This window comes from Eretmochelys imbricata, chromosome 6 (assembly GCF_965152235.1).
Source record: "Eretmochelys imbricata isolate rEreImb1 chromosome 6, rEreImb1.hap1, whole genome shotgun sequence".
Lineage (NCBI taxonomy): Eukaryota > Metazoa > Chordata > Testudines > Cheloniidae > Eretmochelys > Eretmochelys imbricata.
Window position 1 is genome coordinate 71,994,648 of NC_135577.1, and position 26,666 is coordinate 72,021,313.

Sequence of the window (26,666 nt, forward strand, 5' to 3'; positions counted from 1 at the left end):
TTCCTGGCTGTCGGGAAAACCGGTTTCTCCGCTTGCTTGCTGTGAGCTATCTACAACCTCATCATCATCATCATCTTCTTTGTCCCCAAAACCTGCTTCCGTATTGCCTCCATCTCCATTGAAGGAGTCAAACAACACGGGTGGGGTAGTGGTGGCTGAACCCCCTAAAATGGCATGCAGCTCATCATAGAAGCGGCATGTTTGGGGCTCGGACCCGGAGCGGCCGTTCGCCTCTCTGGTTTTCTGGTAGGCTTGCCTCAGCTCCTTCAGTTTCACGCGGCACTGCTTCGGGTCCCTGTTATGGCCTCTGTCCTTCATGCCCTGGGAGATTTTGACAACTATTTTGGCATTTCGAAAACTGGAACGGAGTTCTGATAGCACGTATTCCTCTCCCCAAACAGCGATCAGATCCCGTACCTCCCGTTCGGTCCATGCTGGAGCTCTTTTGCGATTCTGGGACTCCATCATGGTCACCTGTGCTGATGAGCTCTGCATGGTCACCTGCAGCTTGCCACACTGGCCAAACAGGAAATGAGATTTAAAAGTTCGCGGTTCTTTTCCTGTCTACCTGGCTAGTGTATCTGAGTTGAGAGTGCTGTCCAGAGCGGTCACAATGGAGCACTCTGGGATAGCTCCCGGAGGCCAATACCATCGAATTGTGTCCACAGTACCCCAAATTCGAGCCGGCAACGTCGATTTAAGCGCTAATCCACTTGTCAGGGGTGGAGTAAGGAAATCGATTTTAAGAGCCCTTTAAGTCGAAATAAAGGGCTTCATTGTGTGGACGGGTGCACGTTTACATCGATTTAACGCTGCTAAATTCGACCTAAAGTCCTAGTGTAGACCAGGGCTCAGACCCCAGGTCAAGTGACTCAGGCTTGCAGGGCTCACACTGTGGGGCTAAAAATAACAATGTAGATGTATAGGCAGGCTCATGCTGGAGCTTGGGCTCTGAGACCCCCACCCCCATCCGGGTTTCAGAGCCCAGGCTCCAACCTGAGACCTGCTGGCCCAAGACCTGCAGACCCAAGTCAGTTGACCCTGGCTCTGAGCGGTGCTGCTGTGGGTCTTTTTTTGCTGTTTGACATACCCTAAATGTTGACGTAGGTGCCTATCTTTAGGAAACCGGAGTTTGATCATTGAACTCCCAATAAGTGCTCTGCAGTTGACAATGTCATTGATAGCCACAGAAGGAAATAAGTTTCTATTCTATTTTTTTTCTGCTTTCAAACACTGAAAAACCGAAACTAGAAAATAACTCAAAACTGACAATTTGTTATTTTGGTTGCTTTTTTTTTTTTGGATGAAACAGAAATTTTATGAAAGAAGTAAATTTCCCATTACACTGCTAATTTTAAAAAGGGGGCATAGTTTTCACCAAAACACTTTTTTGGAGAGACAAATGTTAACCGCTTTTATCCCGAGCCATCACTAGGGCCAAATCCACAAAGGAACTAGGATTAATATGTGTATGAAGTATATTTTTGGCCAGCTGCACCTCAGATTCTGGAAGATTAAAGATAACTATCCTGTAGTTAAAATAAAGTTACTTTCAAAACTACAAAATGAAAAACATTTCTTTTTTTCCAGTGAAATGTCTATTGTGGTTCTCATTGCAAATGCACCAAAACAATTATTATATTGTAGAAACAGAAGGCATAGTGGGCACACCAGGCTACAGACAATAAAAGCCAGGTTGACAATAAAAAATATGTCTGTTTCTTAATATATAATGAGTGTCTGTGCTCAGCTGTCTTCACGGGCCATCTCATGTACCTTCTGAACACAGAAGATCAAGACAGTGCTCTAAAGAAGTAAAGAGACACAAAACAGGGCTATTAATATATACAAGACTTAATTCCAGGTCAGTTGTGACTCCAAACCATCTGATGGCTTAGTGGCCTGTGGAAATGAGTTGGTGGCCTCAGTCCAGCTTCTAATGGACATGTGTCCTTATCACAAAGCTAATGTAACAGATGGCACTTTTGACCCTCTTGCTGGCACACTCAGCAGCGAGGGCAATGAATTAATAAGTACAGAGACTCTCTCACTTCTAGAAATGGCCACTGTAGGTCAGAGTTGTTAGTTAGACAGTGAAACAAAAAGCATTGTTCTTGCCATTTACTGTTTGTTTTGATGCAAAAACTTTCTTCGAGTTTGTTTTTAATTTTTTTCTCCAGGAGCAGAGGGGAGTGGGCGAGGATGGCTTTAAGACACTTTTTCAAACTACCTTCCCCTATGCGGGGACGAGCTAGTGACTAGTCTGTTCTACTGCAAAAGTTAGAGCGGTCTACGCTACACAAAACCCCAAAGAGCCATTGGGACACAGCCCGGGATTCCTTGGGGTGATCCTCTGAACTGGAGGCTCAGTATGACACTGAGCTGCTATCCTAGCACTACATCATCCAGGGATTCACTTTGTGCAAATTATAAGTATTTTCTGTGAAAAAAATTCATTTACTTTGACTATTTCACTGATTTAATTAAATCAATCAAAATGAACATTTTCTTTTCATTTCAGTTCAGTTAGAAAATGTTCATTTTGTTTTGAATAAAAAAAGTTAGTGTTGGTTTTTTCCCCACTCCTTTGTCCCTTTTCCTGTCCCCTTTCCCTCCAAAATGACCTTTTTTTTCATTCCTTTTGAAAAGCCATTTTTCATCAAAAAGTATCCTTGACCAGTCTCCATTCAACAGCTCCTCCCCTTTTAAACTGGCTGAGAGATACACAACTCACATTTCAGTCTCATGTGTCAACACTGATCTGGGCAAAGTCCCCCAACAAAGAGAAAGCAGTGAAGACCTGGTACTTCTAATATTTTGTGTGCAAAAAGAACAAAAAGAAAAAACCCTTATACATCCTTAAAGAAGAGTAAACATCTCTCTCTCTGCCTTACACACACCACACACAAGTTTTGCTTGGCAAGTGGACTTTAAGACAAACTGGGCCATTTTCTGATCTCAGTTACTCTGGATTGTCCCCAGTGTAAGTCAATGGAGTTACGCTGGATTTACACCTGTACAACTGGTTTTAGAATGTGTTGGAGCAGTCAGTGTGTGGCAGTTGGAACTCCCTTTGTCCATTCTATGCCTGTTCTATGGATAAACACAGGTTTTCAGTTTCCAGGGCTTTGAGTCAAGTGCCTTTCACCTCTCTACATTCACTGGAGAAAATGTAAAGGTGAGCAAACCTAGTGGTGAGCAATTCTTGAGCACTATTCACAAAGGTGTAAGGCTGCTGTTCTTGCTGGCGGAGCTCACAGGGTTAAACTGGGGATCATGTTCTTGAAGCCCCCTAGGTTTGCTTTATTTGACTCATCAATCTAACTGAAGCTTTGCTGGCTTCAGATAACGCAGGGATTAACTAGGACAGCAAGACAAACAGAAGCTTGAATATCCACCTAGGTTAGCAGTCTCACCCTTCCACCAATCAACATGCCAGGGCTAATTAATAACAGGGGACACTAAATCTTACTCTGTGTCTGACTGATTTATCACTGAAATTCCTCTTTGGGATTTTATTGTTGGGAATATTGATCAGACTGACATTAAATAAATGGAAATGAGAGTAAATCATTATCCAGGAGCTAGCCAGGACTGAGTGCATAAGGACTGGTTTCTCACTCTCATTCTATTTTCCATCCAGAGATGAAGGGGGATGTATTCCATGTATGACTTCAGAGGCTAAACCACAAGGGAGCATCCCTGCAAATGACTGAAGATTTTCCTGATTCTTTTACCTCCATCGGTTCTATTTTTTCTTTCAGCGTTCAGCTTTCTCCCTCCACCCAAAGGAGATGTCATCAAGAGCCTTCCCCTCTCCCAGCTCATAGCATGCAGCCACATCATTTTGACACTGTTCATGACAAATGCCTTGATCACACAATCCAGACAAAGCTCAGTTGATGGAAAAATAATGTGCCCTTTAATTTCTAACGGTATGTCTACACTGGAGTTGGAGGTGTACTTTTCAGCTCAGGGAGACATACCTAGGCTAGCTTGTGGTGGTATGAGCCATGGGAGGGGTCAGCTGCTCAAGTACATCCCTTCAGTATCAGACAGGATTGTACTTGGCACAGCTAGCCAGTCCCACTGCTCATGCTAGGGCAGCTACACTTCTATTTTTAGCATGCTAGCTTGATCAGAGCTAGGGCAGGCATGTCTACATGAGCTGGAAATTACACCGCCAGCTACAGTTTAGGCATACCCTCAGTGTCTGATTGTCTTCTCCCTTACATCTGTGTCAAGTAGGAGTAACTCCACTGAAGCCAATGGAGTTAGTCCTAGTGTAAAATTGACATAAGGGAGAAGACATTCAGGTCCCGTAATCTCTAAAAATGTCTGCTGACCTTCAATCTTTCATACCCCACCTTTACACAAATGGCTTTGCAGGGTCTGAAAACACATCAGGCTGTGAGCTATGAGTGTGTGAGGTAGGAAGCATATTGCATTTTGGGGGCATGTTGTTAGGGTTCAATATCTGTCACTTTAGGAAAAAGGATGCATTGAAGTGCTGATTCTCATCCTCTCACATCAGTGTAAATCAGAAATCACTCCAGTCCAGTCAGTGAAATTAAGCTTGTAGAAAACAGGAAGAGGAGCTGCAGGCCCACAGGCCTTGTCTCCTATTGAATTGTTTCGCTTAATATTCCCACCATTGCTAACGCTGATCCAGCTTCTCCAGTGATGCCAAGAAAAGTACTTCACAGGGTCCATTCCCACTAGAGGGAAAAGGAACTGCCCTCAACATTACTTGTAACATTTTGTATCTAAAATGCTGGGCATCCACATATAAATATATGCTCAGGCTACATACAAACATTGCTACCTCTGCTGTGAGCATGCTGCCTGCATCATTCCGTACTGAGGATTAGTCTCAGGTGCCCACCAGCTGCTACCTTTGGCAGCATATTCACCTGCCTCCTTGCTTCAGATCTTACCATGGGAAATGGCTGGACTAATGGACAGGCTTGAGCAGAGGTGGAGGAGCTTACTCGAGTCGCTCCGCCTGCTGCTGCTTAATCTAACTGTATGGTGCTCAGCAATTGGGTCTGTGAGCATGGCTTCATATAGATGGCTCCCATACAGCTGGTGCCTGGGAGCAGCACTTAATTCTTACGTGTCTACAGGGACTTTTAAATCCCTGACTCCATGTAGATAAGTTTTTAAATCTGACTCCATGTAGATAAGTTTTCGGGGAGTCAGAGAGGGAGCCCCAGAACAGAGGTGGTGACCTCAAAACTTTTGTGCCAAAATATTGGAAGAAGTTATCATCCATAATGTCCTCCCTGTCATTTCTTAACCCTCTGGATGCACCATTTTACAGACTGCCAACCAAACAAGCGCTCAGACGGGAATGTTTATGTCAGCAGTTTCTAATGAGTTATGCCTATACAGCAGGACCTACATATTAGGAACACCCTTGTGATAGCTGCACTCCTGCTCTCATTAAAGACTCTCTTTTCTTTTATGCAATGTACAGAGTTAATAGCTGCAGTAAAACCACTCCTAGTGCGTGGGTTAATGAGGTGTTAATGGAGACCAGGTGCTCGTGTATAGGAGTACTGAGGGCATGGAAATGAAGGTTACTGATTTGCAACCAGAGTTCTTCGAGATGGATGCTGCATGTTCTCACACATGGGACTCTCCAACCAGTGCAGCCTGAATGGTAGAACTCTAGCTAGCAGTGCTCCCACGTGCCTCCCTTGCTTCTCCCTCAGCGAACATTCCAGGGAGAGGGTATACAAGGGGCTCCAGCTGCCTCAGCTCCTTCCCCTGTGATCCCAGTTCTTTGCTAAGTAGGACTCCGAGGCAGAAAGGAAAGGTGGATGGGGAGTGGGATTACACAGAGTCCTTCTTGAAGAACTTCAGTTACTAGTAATGACAGGTTTCAGAGTAACAGCCGTGTTAGTCACTTTGGATGGGCTATTACCAGCAGGAGAGTGAGTTTGGGTGTGGGGGGGCGGAGGGGTGAGAAAACCTGGATTTGTGCTGGAAATGGCCCAACTTGATTATCACACACATTGTAAGGAGAGTGATCACTTTAGATAAGCTATTACCAGCAGGAGAGTGGGGTGGGAGGAGGTATTGTTTCATGGTCTCTGTGTATATAATGTCTTCTGCAGTTTCCACAGTATGCATCCGATGAAGCGAGCTGTAGCTCACGAAAGCTTATGCTCAAATAAATTGGTTAGTCTCTAAGGTGCCACAAGTACTCCTTTTCTAGTTACTAGTAAGTAACATTCATTTCTTCTTTGAGTGTCATCTATTGTGGGAACTTGGAGTCCTAACTAAATACGGAGTGCAATATGTCCTTGCCACATTTTGCATCTGTTCTAGATTTTAAGTCTAATGAGTAATGCTTAGTAAATGTGTGGATTGTACTCCATGTTGCTGCTCTGCATTAATCTATTAAAGGAATATGTCTAGCAAATGCCATAGAAGCTCGTTTTGATCTAGTAGAATGAACTCCAATTCTCTTGGGAAGAGGGAGACTCATCAGCAAATTTCTTTAATACACAGTCTAACCCATAGTGAAAGAGTCTGTACTTTATTCCTCTTATTGTAAACAAATTGGGAAATTGTCTAAAATGCTTAGTTTTATCTAAATCAAAAGCTAGAGCCCTTCTAACATCTAGCATATGTAATCTATCCTCCCTCTCTTGAGTGTGAGGTTTGGAAAAAATATAAGTAATATTTTGATTGGTTTTTATGAAAATCTGGCACTACTTTTGGGTAAGAATTTCAGATATGTATGGAGAATTACTTTATCCTCATGAAAGACAAGGATAAAAGTCTGCAATTAGAACTTATAATTCACTTATGTGCCTTGCTGAAGTAATAGCTATCAAGACTATAGCTATCATTAACTGTCTCAAAGGATAAATAGAACAAGGTACAGCTCCACATAGGTTCAAATGGATGATTCATTAATTGTGTAAGCAGTAAGTTTAAATCCCAAGATGGTATAGGATCCCTAACTGGTGGCTATTGATTGATAAGACCTTTCAAGAATCTTATGACTGCAACATGAATAAAAATCAATTTACTATCCTCAGGGACATGGTATGCTGAGATTGCTGTGAGATGAAACTTGACTGATGACAAAGAGAGACCTGCTCTTTTAAGATACAATAAATACTCTAATATGTAAGAACTGGAGTTCTATATGGATCAACTTCATACATGGAAACCCACAATAAAAATCCTTTCCATTTATAACCATAACATTCTCATGTGGACAATTTCCTTGAATTAATTAGTACATTTTGCACTTCTAGAGAATGAGACCATTCTAACAGCCCTAGAGTCTTATTCCCCATGCAGTTAGGTGAAGCAACTGAAGATCTGGATGATACACCATCCCTTGTTGTTGTGTCAACAAGTCTGATACCAATAGCAGAGTCTTGTACAGCCCTCTGGACAGATGAATTAAGTCTGGATACCACTGCTGCCTGGCCCACACCGGTGCTAACAAAATTACTCTGGCCTTCTCTTGGTTCATGTTGTTTAATACTCTTTGAATAAGGGGAAGTGGGGGAAACGCATACAGGAGCCCTTGACTAGAGTTGATCAGAAATGCATCTGATACTGAACCTTTGTCTCTGACTGCTCATGAGAAGAACTTCTGACATTTCTTGTTGCTGGAGGCAAAAAAAGGCTTACCGCTGAAGAGGTGGGACACCATTTCCTCCTTCAGTGAACACTCAGATGGTGTGCCAAGGTATTGAGTTTCCCAGATATATGAAGTACTGTTGGGTGAATCTCATGTGTTATACACCAGTCCCAGAGAGACACTGCCTCTCTGCACAACTGTAGACAATGGGCTCCTCCTAGCTCAACTCCAGAACATGTTTCTTTCCCCTGGTGACAAATGCTCTCTGATCATCAGATTGTTGCCCTAATGAGATTCCCCATCCCCAGTCCCACAATAGATACTGGTAACTTTTACTGTTGCCATGGGGAGAATGAATGGTATACTCTTCTTTACATTTATTTCTACTTGCTGTGGAATTGTCCATTTTTGATGCATACCATCTATGCCTAGTTGGTGGTTGCACAATAACTTGTGCTGTAGTCCCCTCATTAGAGACAAGAGTGTGTGTGGAGGCAATGCTAAAAGAGCTATCAACCAAAGGGAAAAAAAGAGTATTGTCTCTTGTGGGGACTGCAGGAGCAGCAGTACCACTGATTTTATTTTTACTGACCTTTCTTCCAGAAGAAAGGCTTTGGCCACTATGGAGTCCAATATGGCCCCTATGAAAGGAATCCTCTATGTTGGACATAGGAGTGATTTTTCTCATTTTATGCGTAGATCCAGACTGATAAAAAGTAAACATGTTTTCTCTACATCCCATATAATCTCCCTCCATCATGCCTTTATTAACCAACTGTCTATGTAAGGATATGCTAAAATCTCATTTCCTTAGATATACTGCAATGACAGAGAGACATTTTGCAAATACCCTGGAAACTGAGGACAGACCAAAAGGCAGGACTGTCTACTGAAAATGGTCCTCTCCTACCATAAAACATAGGTAACTGCAATGACATAGTCTTATTGAAATATGGAAATACAAATCTTTTAAATCCAAAGCTGCAAACCAGTCCTGGAGGGAAAGAGAAGGCGTTACAGAAGCTAGAGACCACATTCGGATACTAAACCTTTTTATGAAGTTGTTTAATCTTCTGAGATCCAAGATATGATGAAGGCCACCATCTTTTTTGGGGATCAAGAAACAATACAAATAAAATAGCTGCGGCTATTGTTCTGGCTGAAGCATGTGATGAGGCAAATGCTGCCCTCAACTGATACTTAGCAACATGCTGCCATTCTACCAAAAAGCATTTATTAACCCTCTATGCTCCTCAAGCAGAGTATCCATGAAAGATAACATCTTTCCTCACAGATGATATTGGTATCTCACCATCACAGCTTGATAGTTCACTATTCTCATACATGAAGTGGCTGAGACAAATACCTTTCTTACAGAAAAAAACAGTTTCTTCCCTTCTTTATCTGAAGCAGTAGAATAAATTTGTGCATCCTTTGATCTGTGCATTTTGCAGCCTCTAATCCAGTGAACTAGGAGAAGGATGAGTATAAAATATAGCAGGCCTTTCTGAGGACATTGGTACAGTGTCAGCTTTTTTTGACATCCGCTGAGTTGATGAAGATGCATTCCAAATTATTTTTGCTGGTAGAGACAGTCCTTTCAATAAAGGAAGTGTAGCTCTTTGTCTAGTAGCTGCTCATAAACTATCAATACAGAATGTGAATATTCCTTAGTAGAAATCAAAGGAATCTCTAATGTCCTTGTAATCTGACCCACTAGTTTGTAGAAGATCACCACATGATCTGAATGTGATGAAGCCAAAGTTACCCCTGCACTGTCGTCTGGAGAAGTTAAGCACTCAAAGTGTGGATCTGACTCTTGGATCTCCACTAATTCCTCTTCCTCTGATAAAACATCTTTTACAAATGTAGGAGATCTATCAGGACTCTGATGAACCACCAGATCTGGCTCCTTTGGATCCAAAGTTTGAATGTCTTCATAGTAACGAGTCGGTGAAGATGTATTACTATACATAGGAATATCCTGGTAAGGTACAGGAGAAGGCCAATGAGACCACCTAAACCAAGGTGAAGCTTGCCACTCTGGCCAAAACCCCATACTCAGATCTGGCTAAAAATATCTTTGATCTTAAGGATCCGGAACAAGAAACTCTTCTTCAAATCCACTGTCTGTTCTGGAGCCATTTTCAGTTCCAAGGGAAGTGGAGATAGTAACCTTATGGGCTGAATGAAAGATAATGGAGAAAAAACTTCTTCTGGAGATCTAGAGTGATTATTAGGAGGTTGAGGTATGGGAGAAATCCTAACCTCTTCTATTCTCCTTCCCCACTCTGGAGGACTATCTATTTGAATTCGTACTAGTAAACTGTCTGGTTCCTGTTCCAATGACACCTGTGGATTCACCACCAACCAAATTGGAGACAGATCTGGTTGATGAATCTGTGCCATAACCATTATCTGTTGCTGTACTGTATTGGAACTTGTCCTCGGATCTTTACTAGTTGAATCCCGTTCCTTACCCTATCTAACAGATGAAACTATCTTCTCTCTCAGATCCAGCTCTTCTGGATCCAAAACAATCAAACATTTGAAGAGCATCTCCTGATTTTAGACCAAGAGTCCATACTCAGGCTAGGTTTTCTTTAAATATACCCAGATCTCATGGGTCTTTTTCTTGTGGATTGGCTCCTGATGAAGAAGCCAGCACCAACAAGGATGGAACCTTTGTAGCAGTGGTTAATTTGTAATGAAAAATGTGGCTGGGGCTCAAGCAATTTTTGTACATTCATAACTGATGCAGCGAGCCCGAAAGTGCCGGGGCTATGAACTGCCAAGCCTAGAGATGCTGGGGCTCAGGCCTGGTAAGCCCTGGCACAAATTAAGTATTGCTTTGTAATCACTACAATAGCCTTGCCCTTCTCTCATGGATTGGATCTAGAGACAGAGTTCAATACCATTGTACACTGAGGTTTACTGATATTTGGAGCCTTCCCACTTCCAGATCCCCCAGTGCGTGGCACCAAAGATGAGGGTTAACTTTTTCCTCCTGGCTGGCGCTGACGCTTGTCTCTGAGGCTCATTAGAGGTTTGCTGTCTCTTAGTTCCAACTCACTTGGCTGACAGAGCTTCCTGGAGTAAGATGGCCTGGAGGCTGTTCTGTCTTTCCATCTTCACTCGTGTCATGCAGGTCAAGCAAACTGAGCAATCTAAAGGGGAATGCCCTTTGTCCAAATATGATAAACATCTTGTATTTGTGTTGGACACCAGAAACACAGCTGGACATGAGACGCAGCTCTTAAATCTGGGCTTTTTGGTCTTTGGTTCCACCATCGCAGCACCAAAGACTTATTTTTTAAGTTAAATCTAACATTATAACTAAACTAACTATAAAACTATATAGTAATCATATGGATCCAGTCGGAGCAGTTTCACCTTCACCAGCTGGTCACAACTGGAAGGAACTGAGGTGGCTGGAGTGCCACACCCCTTTTATACCCTCATCTTAGAATGTTTGATGTTCACTGCGGAGTGAGGGATGCTCATGAGCTCTCCAACGAACACTACTAACTAAAGTTCCACTGTTCAAGCTGCAGCAGTCAGAGCATATCATGAGTGGGAATATTCAGAGGACACTTGAAGAAGAAGAGGGGATTAATGTAGAGGACAGCTTTGTTATGCATTTGAAAAAAAACAAGATAGCCTAGAGGTCCATTTGCAAGAATGGGCAAGCATAGCTGTCTCTGTGATTTGTGTGCATTTACTGCACACATTAGGCATACACCTAGCCAATCATTGTCATGTGCAATGACACAATTTGCACGCAGTTGTCAATGCACGTTTGTGTGCACATTTTTTATGCACACAGTTATCCCACTACTTTTTGAAAATTCAGCCTTATGTGTTTCACACCTGACATTGTTTTCTCCTTGGGCTAAATTCCCACTTTCTTCAGCTGAAGCTGGATTATAGAAATTATAGTTTTCTTCCATGGAATGCAAATTCTGCTGTCAGTTACACCAGCATAACTGCTCTGAGGTCTCTTTGAAACTGATTCTCCTCCCACACTGGTTTTACACTGGTTCTATTCCATTGACTTCACTGGAGTTACTCTTGCTTTACACTGATGTGAAATTAGGATCAGGCTCCTTGGGTAGAATTTTCTAAAGCACCTATGTGTCTTAGGAGCTTAAGTCCTATTTTCAAAAGAGACATAGTAGGAAAGTCATTGGGACTTGGGCTCCTAAGTCACTGAAGCACTTTTGAAAATTGTACCCCTGGTGTTTAGCAGTTCATAGAAAGTCATCATGATTATTGATGGAAATAGAACCTCAGTTCATGGGGAAAAGATATTAGGTATAAGGAAATATATTGAGGAATTGAGGAAGTGGAACGTCATTGATTGTTAAAGATCAACAAGGGCTCCAGTAATAGGAAGAAAAATTGTCAGTCAATTCTTCAACACTTCCCCCTTCTTCCTCATCGCCAGCTGCTGTAATTCAGAATATACAGTATACGCCATTTTTCTCCAGTTAAGCAGGAAGATTTTAAAGCCTCACCACTTGTGTCAGCCTGAGTATCTGTTCACATTTTGCAGCATGGAAGATCCCTGCAACTGGAAGATTTTGATGAGCTTAGATTTCAGTAATTACTTTTACCCCTCTCTTGCTCTCTAATCCATGGTTTTATATTCAGCCACAGCATGTGTGGGTGGAATTTTCTGTCCCTGAGTTTTATTGCTTGTTTTAGTGGCTGACTAAGTTAATACAGTACTAGACTTCACCTCTGGTGCCATAAGCCAGTCTGTGTGATAGATCTAAGCACCCTACTCTTGGTGCAGACTCACAATGCATAAGACCAAATCCTGCTCTTTACTCAGGAGAATTCACTTCAGTAGCAATTCTTGTGTGAATTAAAGGGGGATTTGGCTCGTAATTGGAAGCCTTTCCCTAGTAGAGGTTGGAGAATTATAGTGTGGATCCTGCATCCCTTCTCCTCCACAAAGAGAGAGAGAGGGAGAAAGTCCCATGATCATTATTGAGGTCATCAGCTCAATGTAACTTAGTGTAGAGACATTTGCTATTAGGGATGCACATGACCTTGTGGATTAATAGATTTCATTTTTCGTCCCTGGCAAGAACTTCACACTCTGAATGCAAAACCAGCCTCATCACTCTTCTAAAACTGATTGCATGAACCAAGGCCATCTCAGTAAAATGCTTTGGGAGGCCTGAGACTGCTTTAAATTACGATAGGGACTGAAACAGCTGTTACGCTGGCCAGGGATCACCAGAGCATGGCAGCATTCTGCCCATACATCCTCCTTCTGGGTATGCCTCTAATACCCTCCCTACTCTTGGGTGGCTTGGAGGAGGTATCGTAGAGACAGTTATGTCAGCTAGGCATTCCCCAGGATGAGTGGATCCTCACCTGCTTTGCTAGGGCACCTTACAGTCTCTTTGCACAGCAGGATCTGACCCGGGGAGCTATGCCAGTGCACAACTAGTATCCGGTCTGAATCAGACTTCGACTTCTTTGCCACCTGCCCCTATTTTATGACCAGTTTGCATTTAACATGTAATGTTAGAAACCTGCCTACATCACTGCTGAATCCAGGCCATGTATTTTCATGGGAGTTGCACTCACTCACTGAGGCTGCATTTGGCCAATTGATTTTGATATGGCTTGGCTGGTGTAAATCAGAGAAGAGCTTGGTGCAGTGGAAGTTGCATGTGTGTCATGGACAGCAGAACCGGGCCCTTTTTGCTTGATCCTACAGCTACTTATGGTGGTTTCTTGGCAGTGTAACTCAATTGGAACAGTTCCCTGGCTGCGGCCAAAGAAGGCACAGCACACTCAGAAGGGTAGAGTGGTTGAAATTTTTTTAGGTGAAAAATGTTTTCATTGAAAGGGGGTTTCAGTGACAACAGGTCATTTGAACATATGATATAGATTGAAGGACATGTGCTACTAATAATAGTAAGGCACAGATTTTCCTGATTGTGATAGCTGACAGACTTCTTCACCAAATAGTCACCAAACCAACAAAAGGTGATGCCATTTTAGATTTGGTATTGGTGAGTAGTAAGGACCTCATAGAAGAACTGGTTGTAGGGGACAGCCTTGATTTGAGTGAGCATGAGCTAATTCCATTTAAACTAAATAGAAGGATAAACAAAAATAGATCTGCAATTAGGGTCCTTGATTTCAAAAGAGTTCTTAATTTCAAAATGGCAAACTTTAAACAATTAATGGAATTAGTTAGTGAAGTGAACTGGATGAGGAACTCAAGGATCTGAATGTGGAGGAGGTTTGGAATTACTTTAAGTCAAAGTTGCAGAAACTATCTGAAGTCTGTACCCCAAGCAAGGGGGGAAAATGTGCAGGGAAAAGTTGCAGAGCAAACTGGATGAGCAAGCATCTCAAACAGGTGATTAAGAAAAGGCAGAAAGACCACAAGGAATGGAAGATGTGCTGGATCAGCAAGGAAAGCTACCTCTGGGAGGTTAGAAGGTGTAGGGGTAATGTGAGAACTGCCAAAAGCCGAGCAGAGTTGGACCTTGCAAAGGAAATTAAAACCAATAGTAAAAGATTCTGTAACCATATAAAGAAAACAAGGAAAGAAGAAGTGGGACCGCTAAGTATTGAGAATGGGCGTGAGATTAAAGATAATCTAGGCATGGCCCAACACTTAAATGAATACTTTGCCTCAGTTTTTAATAATGGCAATGAAGCACTTGGGGATAGTGGCAGTGCCGACATGGAGGAGGACCAGAATATCGTACGAGAAGATCTGGACAACCCTGAAAACTGGAGTAACAAACATGGGATGAAATTTAATAGTGCAAAGTGCAAGGTCATGCACTTAGGGACTAAAAACAAGAATTTTTGTTATAAGCTGGGGACATATCAGTTGGAAGTGACAGAGGAGGAGAAAGCCCTGGGTCTATTGGTTGGTCACAGGATGACTATGAGTCGCCAATATGATATGACTGTGAAAAAGGCTAATGCAGTTCTAGGCAAGGTGTTTCCAGTAGTGATATGAAAGTGTTAGTATCATTATACAAGACACTGGTGAGAGCTCATCTGGAATACTGTGTGCAATTCTGGTCTCCCATGTTTAAGAAAGATGAATTCAAACTGAAACAGGTGCAGAGAAGGGCTACTAGGATGATGCGAGGAATGGAAAATCTACTTTATGAGCAGAGACTCAAAGAGCTTTGCTTATTTAGCCTAAACAAACAAAGGCTATGGGGAGATATGATTGCTCTCTATAAATACATCAGAGGGATAAATACCAGGGAGGAAGAGGAGTTATTTAAGTTAAATACCAACAAGAACAACTGGATATAAACTGGTCATCAACAAATTTAGATTTGAAATTAGATGAAGGTTTCTAACCATCAGAGGAGTGAAGTTCTGAAACAGCCTTCCAAGGGGAGCAGTGAGGGCAAAAAACCTAACTGGCTTCAAGACTCAGCATGATAAGTTTATGGAGGGGATGGCATGATGAAACTGCCTACAATGGCATGTAGCTGATCTGTGACTGCTAGCAGCAAATATCTCCAATGGCTGGTGATAAGACACTAGATGGGGATGTCTGAGTTACGATGGAGAATTCTTTCCACGTGTCTGTCTGGTGGGTCTTGCTGACATGCTTAGGGTACAACTGATCACCATATTTGGGGTCAGGAAGGAATTTCCTCCCTGGATCAGACTGGCAGAGACCCTGGTTGGTTTTTTTTTTCTTGCCTTCCTCTACAGCAGGGATCAGCAACCTTTCAGGTTGGATATTTCAGGGAAATCCGTTGGCAGGCCAGGACGGTTTGTTTACGTGCAGTGTCCACAGGTTCAGCCGTTGGCAGCTCCCACTGGCCCTGGGGGCTGCAGGAAGCGGCACGGGCCAAGGGATGTCCTGGCCGCCACTTCCCGCAGCCCCCATTGACAATTGTTGTCATAGAATTTTTTAATGAAATTTCAATGAAAATTTTCAAATTTTTAAAAAAGTGCTGCAATTTTTCATTGAGGAAAGTCTTACTTTCTTTTTTTAACTTTCTCCCTCCCCTCACCATGCCTTTTTTCCAGTGGGGAAAAAAGGAGTGGGAGGAGTAAAAAAGTGAGATCAAATGGGGAGCTGTGAAAATCTGAAATGAAATTTTTCCAAAGGAAATGAAAATTTTCATTTAAAATTTTTCATAAAAACCAAAACAAAAATGGAAAATATCAAAGGAAACAAAACTTTTTAAAAATTCAAAAGATAAAACAAACTGCTCTTGAGCAGGGGGGATGTAAAGATGGGCCTGCTCTCCACCAAGCTGGTCTCCTAGGGAAACCCCAGCAATTTCCCTGGCATAGGAAGGCTCCAACCACACCCTCTTTCTCCTAGACAAACCCCCTTTCCTGGCAGCAGGAAGGGAAGGTAGCATAGGAGCCATTACTCTATCTGTAAGCTACTGAAGGGTTCCCCCTAACCTGGGCCATTAACTTACTTCTGAGTTACTCATGATTTACCGTGGTATGAGAGCAGAATCATGTCCTACATATACAGGGCCAAATACTCACCTGGTGTACATTGGCATAGCTCCACTTACTTCATGACCAATGTAGATGGGGTTTGAGAGGGCAAAACTGCAATAGTCACTGTTTTTGTGTGCATGAAAGCAAATGTAGCAAACAGTTAAAAGGACCATGTGAAGATTGTACGGCCTTAATGCTACCCTACAGTGACAGCAGCCTTGGTTTGCAGATCTCTACTTAAGGCATCCTTGAAATGAATATACATTTTAAATTGTTCATTGCTACAAAACCAAAAGGATCCCAATGAAAGTGCAAAAAATCTTCCACACTAATGTAGTCATATCTGTGTTAAAGGTCACCCACTAACCACAGTTGCTCTTCTCAACAGCCAATAAAATCTCAGTCTCCATGAGAGATCTTCAGTACTAATTACATTATATTGTGTGGTAGCCACCTGTTACAATTATAAGGAAAATAGTAGTCCCTTGGGTGGCTGTTATTAACAGATTTCACTATACTTGTTTTCTTGAGATGCAGTCAGTGAGTCGATTGGACAGTTTGACACCTTCCCCATATAGGTTTGAAGATGAGTTTGCAGGACACTACAGGTGGTAACCATGATTATAAAAGTAGGCTTCATTGTGATAAATATTCTTGTGTCTTTTATTTTTTATCCAAGAATCTTTCCTGGGTGAATCTTAAAAAGTTTGAAGTCTTACCTCAGGTTGGTTAAACTTAACCCAGAAATCAAGGGCCAGATTATCAGGTGGTGTTCATCCAAAGTCAATAGTCCTATGCTGAGTTACTGAGGATCTGGCCCTACAGATGCTTGATGAGATCAGATTTGCAGTGCATTCTAGCTTCAGCCAGCTCACAAATATGGAGAGAAGAGCCTTTAAGAACACAGCATTTGTTCATCCCATCTGGTATCCTGTCTTTGGCAATGAATGGCCAATGATGCTTCAGGAAAACATTTCCCCATAACCCCTACAAACCCAGTCAGGGGCCAGATCTTCTGCTGCTGAAAGATTATTTTCAGCTCTGTTGACTCTGGATGAACAAAAGGACTTCAACGAAGACAGACCAATTTACACCAGATGAGGATCTGTCCCAATGAAACTAGCCAATTATACAAAGATGCATGGGGGATGGGGACAGACTTCCTTCTTGATGTGAACAGGTAATTAGATCAGATGTTGAAGTGTGAGGTTTTTATTACCCTTATTTTAACTTGCACAGCTACTGAACAAATATTATAACTTTCTCATAGTATTTTGGGACTTCCACTTCTGATGCCAGCTGAAATCAGGAAGTGCAGGAGTAGGTGGAAACATTAAATCCTGGAATCCTTAAAGTTACACCTACAAAACGGAATGGCTGTGAAGGCGGGTTAATTTTACAATCTAACTGCTTTGGCAGTGTTATTCCAGCTATTACCAGAGCCTGTGCACCTTCCCACTGACCTCACCAGTGATGCTCGGATACTTACAAGGAAGTAAACAAAAGGGACTCATGGGGGCTTTGGTTCCATAGAAACAGAGGGGAAAATGTCAATGTTTGCCAAGTGGTAAAGGACAAAATCAGTGGGGAAGGAAATTTTATTGTCACATGTTCAAAGGGGATGTTAGAAACAACAGAACGGGGGGGGGGGGGGACGGGACTACAGAAAGAAGTCCCTTTAAGCAGTGTATCAAAATACTACTAATAATGCATTATCCTTTGAGCACTACATTGAACATGATGTGATGTTTACATCAACAATAGCCTGAGCAACATTTTATACATTTATTTTAAATGCAGTACAATCCTGTTTACTGCAAGGGTTTTGGAGACTTCTGAAATCCCAAAGCTTTGGATGAACAGAGTTTTGGATAGTTGGGGAAACAAGATATTGTGTGCACTGACGCTGGAGGGTGTAGCTTTCATTAACCAGGTGTTTCAGTTAACTAGGGTTTGGTGTAATAAAGATAAGAAAGATTCTTTAAAAGAGTTGCTGTGGAGAGAAAGAGCCATGTGACTCTATTGAGTTCTACAGAGTTGCACCCAGTTATCCCAAGGTTCATATTCTCAGCTGCACTGAGCTTCTGCAAAAAGGAGCTGGTTGTGGCCTGATTTCTGCGGCGTATTCTATGCCAGCCCTGGTCTTGGAGTATCTCAGTACAGCCTGGGGGCTGCTTTAAGCTATGCCAGCTGGCTATGGTCTCCATGGGGTCATGCACAAGCTGGGGATAGCCGGAGTGCAGCATGCCCTGGCCATGCCCTCTTCCCATCTATTTGCATAAGAGTATGGGTTTACCCTGGACTGATATTTCCTTTTAGCCCTGCTCACAGCCTGTTGTGAAGCTGACTGTCACCCTGCACCCAAGAAAGTGCCTACAATCTAGAGATAAAGATATGTGCACATAGTTTGTAAAGCACTTCTAGTCCGGTGAAAATGCACAAAGATTCATTAAGATGAACTGGAACTAGCATCCTTCCAGGGACTTCAAGCTAAATGCAACCATGGCAGGGGAGATGCAGGAAAAAGAATTAACCATTGTCTATAGTGGGTTACAGTTCCTTATACAGTGGAGGGTGGGGGCTGGCTGATCCATTTGAGTTTTCTTTCACCCACCACTGCATACTGTTGTAGTCATAATGCATCCTCGATACACAGTGGACTCAATCCGGCCCGCTGATACACATTTGTCACTGCATATCTGTACAGCTGGTAATTTGAGAGATCAATGCCAATTCATTTTCTGTTTAGAACTGCAATGATTTCTAGATATTGGTCACACATTGCAGCCATCGAAATGATTTTAAATGGCGAGACCAGTACGAAACCCCGCTTCCTTTCCAGGGGGAATGAGTGCCAGTGTGATTCACTCACCGTGGACAGGAACACAGCTTTCAAAACTAGAACAATGGCTGGGGGAGGGGAGCTGGCATCACAAATCCCCAGCTCCAAACAGGAAGCACTCTGCATGTCTTCAAAGGATTTATAAACACTGGAAGCTGAGCAGAATTCAAGAGAACAGCTACAGCAGGACAAATTAGTTTGTCCAAAAGCTGCACATACAGTCACTAGAGTAGAATTTTTGAGGCTGTCATATATCCTGTTTTCCTTACAATCACACACACAAGCAAATCATAAAGCTGCACCTGGTATAGCAGGACTTTGCTTGTGGGTTTCTTCACAACAGAAACCATTTTGGTCCATTGAAACCCAAGATGGGCCCAAGCCAGAACACCACATCTAAATGCCTTTGAACTTTGAGGAAGTTCATATCCTAACTCATTGGCTCGGACCCATTTCTATGTAAAGCACTGCATGGCTGGCACCAGGTACTACTCACTGTTTTCCTTCTTGCAGCATCCACTAGTGTTCCTGGTTTGTAACTGAACCAGTTCACATGAAACACAGGTTGACCTTAATCTTAGAACCAAACCTATTTTTGAGATGTGAAAAAAATCTCACATTTTAGTTAACTTTATAGTTCAATTATTTTTCATTTCCACCTGCTTCTACATTCCTGGATCCTGCTGGGAGGTGAAGATACAAAATCCCGAGTGAGAGACTTTTTGGGTGAGCTTTCCACTCATGTTTTACAGTCACCAAATAATATCACTGTCATCCAAGGATCTCAGAATACAGTCAGATCTCAGAATATCCACAGTCACCAAATAATATCACCCATCCAAGGACCTCAAAATACATTGCAGACTGTAATGAATTAACCTGTACCTCACCACTGTGAGATATGTGCAACCATTCTGCCAGGTAAAGCCAGCAGCAACCAGGGCCGGGTTCAACATCTAGGGGATCCTATCCATTGATACAACACAGAACAAGCTCGAGTCCCCATCCAGTAACCTGGGAAATTGACACACCACCTCTGAGTGCCTCTGAGAGGCAATACTTCCCCATTCACAAGCGCAGAGTCTGAGTGCAGAAAAGAAACTTTTAATAAAAGGAGGGAAGTAACTCAGCATGAATTTGGGAAAACACTGCAAACAGGGTTCATAAACATAAACAATGAGTAAAAGACCCACCCCCCAAGTAAGTTGGGCAGTGTCCTTTTCCCCTCAGGTTCTTAAGTCCAGCAACCCAAAAGTCCCTTTCAGGTGCCTGACCCTTCTCTGCACCCCACTCACAGTTGCTGTCCTTGGTCAGTGCAGACCCAGAGTTCAGAGGTGCATCTGCAGAGTTCACCACCTCACCCCCTGGGTGGGGTAAAGAGACACCTTACTCACCCCGCTGCTTGGGCGCTCGCTCGCCGCCCCTCTCTACTAGCCACCCTGCTGACCACTCCTGCTGGCCGCCTGCTCGCTGCTTCCACCAGCTGCCCACTCACCACTTTTCTCCACTAGCCGCCCTGCTTTGCTGCTCGTTGTGGCTCTCCGCTGATGCCCTGCTGGCCACCTGCTTACCACTCTCGCCATGCCTCTCCATCCACCGGCCGCCCTGCTGGCTGCTCATCGCTCCTCTCCACCACACCAGCCACTCATTCATCAGCTGACTGTGACCGCTGCACGTTAGTCTCTCCGTAATTTCCAGCTCTTTGCAGGCTGGGCAGAAACACAGCTCCATCTCCAGTGATTGCAGTTCTCAGTGATTTTTAGCTCTTAGCAGGCAGGGCAGAAACACAGTCCTACCACAACTGATTTCAGCTCTGATTGGACATTTAACACAACAAAGAGGCTCCTAATGAAGCCTATTTACCTCTATTCTTTGAACAGTGGGAATGAACAGGTTAAACCAGTCTAGAGAAGACTCTTGATGAGGGTGTGCAGTGTCCAGGCTGGGATACCTGTCCTCACCCCTCTTACTTTCACAGGGCTCTGACATTCTAGCCCCTGGCTTAACAAGGTTCTTTCAACTGAGCGTGGCCTCCTCATTTGGGACAGGTTAAGCACAGTCCTGCTTTCCTGTATTCCTACAATAATTACAACATTGGTAACCATATTTCACTACCCCTGCATTCAGTACTAAGGTGATTTGTGCCCAACACCAGCCAAAGTTGATCACTTTGACTCCACTGTATCTGCTGAATATGTAAGCAGAGCAGGAGCAAACCATATTTACATAAACACACCCAAGTCATTCCTCCTTCCAGCTACCTGTGAGAGAAGCATTCATTCAGACCCTGCTTACATCCGTATTACTTTTCCCATTTTACAGATGGGGAAATGGTAATGTAGTTTGCCAAAGGTCACATTATGAGTAAGAAACAGAGCTGGAAACAGACTGCAGGATTCCTGACTCCCAGATAACCAACTGAACAGCTGGGTGCTTGCCCAAAGCAGCCTAAAATATTTTTTAAAATGAGTGTGACTAATAATAATTAATAATGAATGAATCTCTGCCATAAAATGTTCCAGCCTGCAACATGGCAATCGAAGGCTAAATATCCAAAAGGGTCTCAGTCTGGCCTCTGAAATTACACCCACAATTCTTCACATCTAAATTGGGTTATTGGACACCTGATTCACCACAGAGTTACTTGGGTTTTACATTGGTGTAATTCCATCGAAGTCAGTGAGGCTGCACTGACATAAAGCTGTAATCAGTTCCATTCTGTGCATGTGCAAATCTGAGTACACACAAGCACATGGGATATGAAAAATTGTGGGTATAATTTTAGAAGACGTTTCTGAACATCTGGCTCAAAGGTCAGTGATTTAGGACAGCAGGATGTCCTGTAAGTAGAGAGCCTGCTTATGCTCTCCAAGTCCTTACTGAGGCCAAACTCCTCTAGACTTCAGTGGTTTTTGGGCTCAGGAAATGGTGTGGGACTTTGTTTCATTATCTTTGTTTCTTAGGTGATTATTTGCTCTTGCTGCTCACTCTTTACCTGAAACTTGGTGGCACCATAATAATCTCCACATTATACAATTGCAATGTCAAAAACACAGGAACATAATTTGTGGTGTGAAAGCTTGGATCTTTAAGCAAAGATCCCATTTTCAATTCGACAGTGAACAGGGACCTTGACTTACTTTATTTCCGTATGGCATCTTGTACACCAATTGTGCTGTATAAGCAAATAAGAATCACAATAATCCGGCACATAGGCTTAGAAATCCAAGATGGACTCAAGCAGCCAAGTTTTGACCCTCATCCAAACTTTCCAAGAGTTCTGAGTTGAGAATCTGTCTTTTGCTTTGGCCCATTAGAGAAATGGTAATGCGCATGAAGATTGGATCCAGATCTAACTCAGGTTCCCCATCCATTGAAAAGGTTTGGATTCAGGTGTTGGTTTGTGGGTTATCTCTCTTACTAATACAAATGAGGGCTAAGAAAGGCATATTTAGAAGATATAGGACATATGGGATTGTTTGAGGTATCCTCCTCCATTGTTTCAACTAACTGGCTTGGTGACACAGTAAGTACTATCCCTTGATCTCTTGGTGCTTTGCTGGATCTCAAGATCACTTCAGTGCTTGGGTTCTGTGTTTTTTCCCTATCTGTTTGTTTGAAGAGGTGTCTCTTTTTTTACTTGTTCTTTGGAGGGGGGAAACTATTATTGTTGTCTTTGTGTTACTGCAGTATAATGTTCCTGGATTCCTCCATTCCCAGCTGCTGGATTCAGAAAGCTTTTCCTTTTTAAACTTCCTGTTCACACAGGGTGGGGGTGGGAAGTGGGGGAAGTGGGGGGAGGTTAGGCATTGAATAAAAGGAATTAACCATTTCCCTTCTCTGACCTTTGGGAATTTCCGTATGTGAAAGTTGCAGCTTGTGTGTCTAAGAATTATTAATGATGGAACGTTACTGAATGGATGTGAGACAGAAAATCAGAGAATGCTATCTGTACAGGGCGGGGGGAAGGGAGGGCAAGGGGGAGAGATTAGAAGCAGGAAGAATAAAATATATAGAAGGATACCTATTTTGTAGTAATAAGAACTTCTTATCTTGCCAAAGATCTGAGCATGTTTGTGGCTTCCATCTGCCATGCCATGTTTCAGCTTCTGCTCTCAGTGCAGAGCAAGGAGAAGCCTGGGAAATACATTTCTGTGATTATCTCTCATGACTCACTCCTTCGTCTGAGAGGGTTTCCATCAGCATCTCTTGGAGTATTCTGTAATTCATATAGATCCCTCCAAGGCAAAAAGCCATCCAGGCTGAAGTTAGAATTGTGTTTATATTGAATATTGTGCTACCTCTACTCAGACCTTAAAAAAATTCCCCCATTTAGAACAGTGGTTAAATTAATAAGAATAACCTAGTCTTTCTTTATTACTCTCCCCATCTTCCTTAAACAAGATCCAACTGTGCATGGTCTAAACCTCCCATATTTTCTTGGCACTACACAAAAACACGCATACTCATGCAAACTTGCCCCCCCAAACAAGTGCTTACATTGAGATACATAAACACGCACCCTCACACTCATGCTCCTGTGTGTACACACACAGACATGCAAACCCAAACAGGTGCACACATACACTTATGCATGCAGTTGCATGCACACAAACTGGTTCACACGTGTGCTGACAGCCTTAGGCCTATGCAACTTAGATAGTCCTAGGCCCTGCTCTTTCAGGGGTCCTGTGCCACTCCTTACCCAACCTGCCAAAGTAGCATTCCTTGTCTGAAGTCCTCTCTGACTCTGGAATCAGTGGGCCAGAGCAGAGAAAGGAACGTTGCTTTCTAGTAACTGGAGTTCTCTGAATATATTATTTGCCTATGCAGAACCATCCCGTAGGAGTCGTGTCCCATAGCTCAGGTGTCATGGCTCATAATTCCCAGGGTAGGTAGCTGGAGAAGCAATTCCATGTGGGAGGATGAATTCTCCAACTGCGCCCCACCTTTGCCCCACTTACAAAGTTGTGATTCAGCTCCACCTTGTGGGAGGTTCACCAGAAACCACGGAGCCTCATAAACCAATGAGGGGAGCTTTAACAGCCTGAAGGGATTAGCTGGCAGGCAGGAGGTGGGAAAGTCAGGGTGAGATATGTGCTTAGGGAGAGTGAACTGGACAGGGCCTCTCACATGTTACTTTGAGTAGGGCACCACAGAACCCGGTGCTGGCTCCATGTGTGTACAGACAATGCACACGCACACACATTCACTGCAATTAATGGGAGCTCTTGCTGAACCTCAGGCACAGACCCTTTGCACTTACAGGAACAGATCCTCTGCTGGAGCGAGCAAGTCAACAGATTGACCCAGATTTACATTAACTGAGGCTCTAACGCACTCACTGTGATTTGTAGGGCTCAGAAGACAAAGTGTTGACCTCAGAGGGACTTTCACTGTATACTGTATGTCATTGTTGTAGTACTGTCTAGCCAATCTCTTCCTTCTAGGTGTTTAACATACTCTACACCTGACACAATTAGTTTTGGGAGTACAGAACCCTCCTCATGCACTGGGGCGATGGAGCCAGGTTGAGGGAAACTTTATTGTCCACATGAGACAAGAGGACAGGTGTTCCTAGGGGAGGAAGCCATCTTCTTTTACAAGTTTCAGGATGACAAAGTACACTCAGGTGGGGGGTAAAGAAACCTTTTTCTCTCCCATGCTGCAGGATGATAGACACAGTTGAGAGAAGGTGTCTTTTCTCCCATGCTACAGGAAGATAGAGATAGCTAGGAGGGAAGCTTCTTTTTACAATGTCTAGCTGAGCAACCCTTGTCTGCTGCTGCCTCTCCACACTTTCATCGTCCTGTAGATGCGACAGGGACCAGCCGGCGCATCAAAGGCGTGTTAAGTTACTGCTGTGTTGTGAAAGAGGGGGAGAAAATTCTGTTGACTGTGACGAATTGGAGAAGCTCGGGTTGGCGCTTGCCCTTTAATTGGAGGGCTGCTTGAATCTGTGCACTGCTAAAGGGATTAGACCAGCGTGTGGCATGTTTCTGATTCTGACAGAAACTTGAACATGCTCTAGTAGAGCTAAAAAGAGAATGGCAACTTCAATGGCTGGGGAGGGTGAGAGGTGGGGAATCCTTGTTGTGTGTGATTAGCCACACTGGAAAACGCTGTGGGTGTGTGAACTGTGCTCTAACTAGCAGAACTTCACTGCACTGGAGGCGGCAGAGTTGTAGAAAAAAGAATTTCCAAGCATTTTCTTTCAAAATATATCTGTCACATTTAGTGCTTGTAGAAGCTGCTGCTGTTGCCTTGAGAGCACTGGAGAATGAAGTCCTCTATTTACTGCGAAATTAGGAGGGCATGGGCAGTTGCCACCCAACCAACGTGTTTACTCCTGACTTGGAAGGATCACTTCTAGGGTGACAGGGGACTTCAGTGTCCACGACCACTCAGTCCTTGTTTCTTCAGCTGTGACTGCCAACAAGGGGCCCAACTGTGGTGGCTTTGTGACATGAACATCTGATATGAGATGCTAGATGGAGACATATTTCCAAGGTCCTCAAACAACTGACAGCAAGTTTGATTTGCTACTGACCTGAACCAGAATCCAACCAGTAACTTAAAGAAGAAAGCAGCCCTGATCCTCATTTACAGGTTCCATGGCCCCTGAACATACACCCCTACCTGCTGACCATGTAGACTTAGCCCTGGCATGGTGGTGGGATGGTGACCTAGTTCCATCAGGAAGCTGATTCTATTGTCATCTCCAAGAGAATATGCTCCAATTAATGGAGTGTGTCTTTTAGAATGAGTAGAACTGTAGAAAGAGAGTCAGGTTTTAGGTGGGACCTAGTTTGGTGTGATACCAGGAGTTCAGGAACCCAAGCTGGAGCCAGACTGCTACCACACTGTCAGAACATGAGCTGGTTTTTTAAGGGAGTGCTGGGTTCAGCCTCACCTGTGACTAATTTACCTTTCAGTCTACGGGGTCATGTGATGGGAGCATGTGGCTAGGAGCCAGACTCGCTGGGGTATAAGTGCAAGCTGAGGTCAGCCAGGGGAGAGGTGCAATGTAACAGGTGATCTGTGCGAGTTGCTCCATACAGTGACTCTGTTGTTAGTGCCCTGGCAGAGGGGCCTGCATGCCTGCAGGGAGCCAGAGCCAGCTGGGAAAGGGGAAGATTTGTATTGTTTTTAACTGTACATTAATAAATTAAACTCCTGGAAAAGCGGGGGTTCTTGAGAAAACACCCACCATGTGGAGTTTGGGGAAGAAGGGTAAACTAGGCAGCGGCGAGGTCTGAAGCCAAATTGGGTGTGCCCTGCTACACAGATAAGCACAGGCCTCTCTGCATGTTACACCAACTTCTACGCATGCTCAGTACAGATCTCTTTCCTACAACTCTGTCTGCCTGCTGCATCACTTATTGCTAATGAGAGGGATGAAGCAATTTGTACATTTAATTTCCATGATCTTCAGTGGACAATTTTTGTGGTGTGGATCAGAAGATGGATGTAAAGTCCACAGGCTCCTCCTTATACATGCTGTAGGTGAATTACTTGATTCAGGCTCTGTGGGGGATGGTACTCTGCACTTCTAAGGAAGCATGAGCCAGAGCCACAGGGGGAGGGATAAGCTCAGTGGTTTGAGCATTGGCCTGCTAAACCCAGGGTTGTGAGTTCAATCCTTGAGGGAGCCATTTAGGGATCTGGGACAAAAATGGGAGATTGGTCCTGCTTTGAGCAGCAGGTTGGACTAGATGACCTCTTGAGGTCCCTTCC